The sequence below is a fragment of the Pseudophryne corroboree genome (genome assembly GCF_028390025.1).
Source record: "Pseudophryne corroboree isolate aPseCor3 chromosome 3 unlocalized genomic scaffold, aPseCor3.hap2 SUPER_3_unloc_11, whole genome shotgun sequence".
NCBI lineage: Eukaryota > Metazoa > Chordata > Amphibia > Anura > Myobatrachidae > Pseudophryne > Pseudophryne corroboree.
In genome coordinates, this window is record NW_026967499.1 from 1,825,110 (window position 1) to 1,830,025 (window position 4,916).

Consider the following 4,916-nt stretch of genomic DNA (forward strand, 5'->3'; position numbering starts at 1 on the left):
CCATTGATAATTTCTCTTACATCCTAGAGGATGCTGGGGACTCCGTAAGGACCATGGGGATAGACAGGCTCCGCAGGAGACATGGGCACTTTAAGATAGACTTTAGGATTTGGGTGTGCACTGGCTCCTCCCTCTATGCCCCTCCTCCAGACCTCAGTTGATTACTGTGCCCAGAGGAGACTGGGTGCTTTTCAGAGAGCTCTCCTGAGTTTTCTGACAGAAAGTATTTTGTTAGGTTTTTTATTTTCAGGGATCCTGCTGGCAACAGACTCCCTGCATCGAGGGACTCAGGGGAGAGAAGCAGCCCTACTTCTGTGACTTGAAAGGCTCTGCTTCTTAGGCTACTGGACACCATTAGCTCCAGAGGGATCGGTACGCAGGTCTTCCTCACCGTCCGTCCCGGAGCCGCGCCGCCGTCCTCCTCACAGAGCCTGAAGGTAGAAGCCACGTGAGTATGAGAAGTTAGAAGACATCAGAGGCAGCAGAAGACTGCACTGTTCTTCACTGAGGTAACGCACAGCAGTGTAGCTGTGCGCCATTGCTCCCATTCACCTCACATACTTTGTCACTGTAAGGGTGCAGGGCGCAGGGGGGGGGGGGGGGCGCCCAGGGCAGCAAATTAACCTCTCCTGGCAAAAGATGGGTATATACAGCTGGCCACTGTATATACCTACGAACCCCCGCCAAAGTTTTGTATTTTAGAGTGGGACAGAAGCCCGCCGCCGAGGGGGCGGGGCTTCTCCCTCAGCACTCACCAGCGCCAGTTTTTTCTCCACAGCACCACTGAGAGGAAGCTCCCCAGACTCTCCCCTGCTTAGATCACGGTGACAAGAGGGTTTTAAAGTAGAGGGGGGTGCACATAATTGGCGCATTGAGTATAAAAGCGCTATCTGGGTAAACATACATATTGTGTTTTTGTCCTGGGTTATTACAGCGCTGGGTGTATGCTGGCATACTCTCTGTCTCTCCTAAGGGCCTTGTGGGGGAACTGTCCTCAGATAAGAGGGTTCCCTGAGTGTGTGGTGTGTCGGTACGTGTGTCGACATGTCTGAGGTAGAAGACTTTTTGAGGGAGGAGGAAGAGCAAATGAATGTGGTCTCGCTACCGACGGCGCCGACACCTGACTGGATGGATATGTGGAATGTTTTAATGGCCAATGTAAATTTATTGCACAAAAGATTGGATAAAGCTGAAGCTAGGGAACAGTCAGGGAGTCAACCCATGCCTGTACCTATGTCGCAGGGACCTTCGGGGTCCCAAAAGCACCCACTATCCCAAATAGTTGACACGGATACCGACACGGAGTCTGACTCCAGTGTCGAATATGATGATGCAAAATTACAGCCAAAGGTGGCTAAAAGTATTCGATATATGATTATTGCAATAAAAGATGTTTTGCATATCACAGAGGAACCCCCTGTCCCTGACACGTGGGTACACATGTATAGGGAAAAGAAACCGGACGTAACCTTTACTCTTTCTCATGAGCTGAACGAGTTATGTGAAAAAGCTTGGGAATCTCCAGATAAGGAACTGCAGATTCCCAAAAGGATTCTTATGGCGTATCCTTTCACGCCAACGGACAGGATACGGTGGGAATCATCCCCTAGGGTGGATAAAGCTTTGACACGCTTGTCCAAAAAGGTATCGCTGCCTTCCCAAGATACGGCTACCCTCAGGGATCCTGCGGATCGCAAGCAGGAGGTTACCTTGAAGTCCATTTATACACATTCGGGTACCTTACTCAGACCAGCTATTGCGTCGGCTTGGGTGTGTAGCGCTGTAGCAGCGTGGACAGATACCTTATCAGCGGATATTGATACCCTGGATAAGGATACCATTCTATTGACCCTAGGACATATAAAAGATGCTGTCTTATATATGAAAGATGCTCAAAGAGACATTGGTCTATTGGGTACTAGAATCAACGCTATGTCGATCTCTGCTAGACGAGTCCTTTAGACTCGGCAATGGACAGGTGATGCCGACTCAAAAAGGCATATGGAGGTTATACCTTACAGGGGTGAGGAATTGTTTGGGGAAGGTCTCTCGGACCTGGTCTCCACTGCTACGGCAGGTAAATCTAATTTCTCTGACGCCCAAGTGGATGCTGGGGACTCCGTAAGGACCATGGGGAATAGCGGCTCCGCAGGAGACTGGGCACAAATAGAAAGCTTTAGGACTACCTGGTGTGCACTGGCTCCTCCCCCTATGACCCTCCTCCAAGCCTCTGTTAGATTTTTGTGCCCGGCCGAGCTGGGTGCAATCTAGGGGGCTCTCCTGAGCGTCTTAGAAAGAAAGTTAGATTTAGGTTTTTTATTTTCAGTGAGACCTGCTGGCAACAGGCTCACTGCTACGAGGGACTAAGGGGAGAAGAAGCGAACCTGCCTGCTTGCAGCCAGCTTGGGCTTCTTAGGCTACTGCACACCATTAGCTCCAGAGGGATCGAACACAGGCCCAGCCTCGGAGTCCGGTCCCAGAGCCGCGCCGCCGGCCCCCTTACAGAGCCAGAAGCAAGAAGAGGTCCAGAAAATCGGCGGCAGAAGACATCAGTCTTCATCAAGGTAGCACACAGCACTGCAGCTGTGCGCCATTGCTCCTCATACACACCTCACACTGCGGTCACTGATGGGTGCAGGGCGCTGGGGGAGGGGGGGGAGGGTGCCCTGAGCAGCAATATTAACACCTTGGCTGGCAAAAATACATCATATATAGCCCCCAGGGCTATATGGGTGTATATTAACCCCTGCCAGATTTTCCATAAAAGTGGGAGAAAAGTCAGCCGAAAAGGGGGCGGAGCTATCTCCTTCAGCACACTGGCGCCATTTTCCCTCACAGCTCTGCTGGAAGGACGTCTCCCTGACTCTCCCCTGCAGTCCTGCACTACAGAAAAGGGTAAAAAAGAGAGGGGGGGGGCACTATTTAGGCGCAGTACTCATTATATCAGCAGCTATAGGGGAAAACACTTTATATAGTGATATCCCTGTGTATATATAGCGCTCTGGTGTGTGCTGGCATACTCTCCCTCTGTCTCTCCAAAGGGCTAGGTGGGGTCCTGTCCTCTATCAGAGCATTCCCGGTGTGTGTGCTGTGTGTCGGTACGGCTGTGTCGACATGTATGAAGAGGAAAGAGATGTGGAGGCGGAGCAATTGCCTGTAGTTGTGATGTCACCCCCTACGAGGTCGACACCTGAGTGGATGGGCTTATGGAAGGAATTACGTGAAAGTGTCAACTCTTTACATGAGAAGATTGATGACATGGGACAGCCGGCTACTCAGCTTGTGCCTGTCCAGGCGTCTCAAAGGCCGTCAGGGGCTCTAAAACGCCCGCTACCTCAGATGGCAGATACAGACGTTGACACGGATAACGACTCCAGTGTCGACGAGGAGACAAATGTAACTTCCAGTAGGGCCACACGTTACATGATTGAGGCAATGAAAAATGTTTTACACATTTCTGATAATACCCCAGGTACCACTAAAAAGGGTATTATGTTTGGTGAGAAAAAACTACCGGTAGTTTTTCCTGCATCTGAGGAATTAAATGAAGTGTGTGATGAAGCGTGGTTTTCTCCCGATAAGAAATTGATAATACCTAAGAGATTATTGGCAGCGTACCCTTTCCCACCAGAGGATAGGGCACGTTGGAAAACACCCCCTAGGGTGGATAAGGCGCTCACACGCTTGTCCAAACAGTTGGCACTACCGTCTCCGGATACGGCCGCCCTTAAGGTACCTGCTGACAGAAAGCAGGAGACTATACTAAAGTGTATATACACACACACTGGTGTTATACAGACTCCCTGACAGAAAATATTGATACCCTGGATAGGGACAGTATATTACTGACTTTAGAGCATTTAAAAGATGCTTTTTTATACATGCGTGATCCGTGATGCACAGAGGGATATTTGCCGGCTGGCATCAAGAGTAAGTGCTATGTCCATTTCCGCCAGGAGAGGGTTATGGACTCGGCAGTGGTCAGGTGATGCCGATTCTAAAAGGCATATGGAAGTATTGCCTTATAAAGGGGAGGAGTTATTTGGGGTAGGTCTTTTGGACCTGGTTTCCACGGCAACTGCTGGGAAATCAACGTTTTTACCCCAGGTTACCTCTCAGCAAAAGAAGACACCATATTATCATACGCAGTCCTTTCGGCCCCATAAGGGCAAGCGAGCGAAAGGCTCCTCTTTTCTGCCACGTGGCAAAGGGAGAGGAAAAAAGCTGCAGCAAACAGCCAGTTCCCAGGAACAGAAGTCCTCCCCCGCTTCCGCCAAGTCCTCAGCATGACGCTGGGGCTCTACAGGCGGACTCGGGTACGGTGGGGGCCCGTCTCAAGAATTTCAGCACACAGTGGGCTCGCTCACAGGTAGATCCCTGGATCCTTCAGGTAGTATCCCAGGGGTATTTTTTGGGGGGGAGTTTGTTAGTGTGGGTCACTAGTGGACCTACCACTAAAAGAGGGTTAGTGTGTGGCGCACTCTTTTGAAATGATTATTGTATATTAAAATATTTCAGACTTTTATTTCCATATCTAAAAAATGATTGGCATCTCGAACAGGAGTTCTATCCTATCTGATGGCCTGAAAAGTGCAAAAAGGAAGTTTTTTAATTTATTTTCTTTTTCTATGTCAGCGTAAGATTCATATTATCTGCCTATGGAATTAGATCATTAAACTGATACCAATTATCAATAAATTAATTGTTCAGACAGAACAAGAGAGAAAAAAAAGGTGATTAAGTAAGCATTATGAAATATTAATAAAAATGAGTCAGTGCTAATTTAGCTACTGCTGAGCTCTCTTGAGAGACTGTAAATAGCGCGCCCTTCAATAGAGGGAAAAATGAATGTATATCCCTATCCAATTAGCCCGTAACGGTTATCCAAGAAAAATATTACTTGTGCAAATACCAAT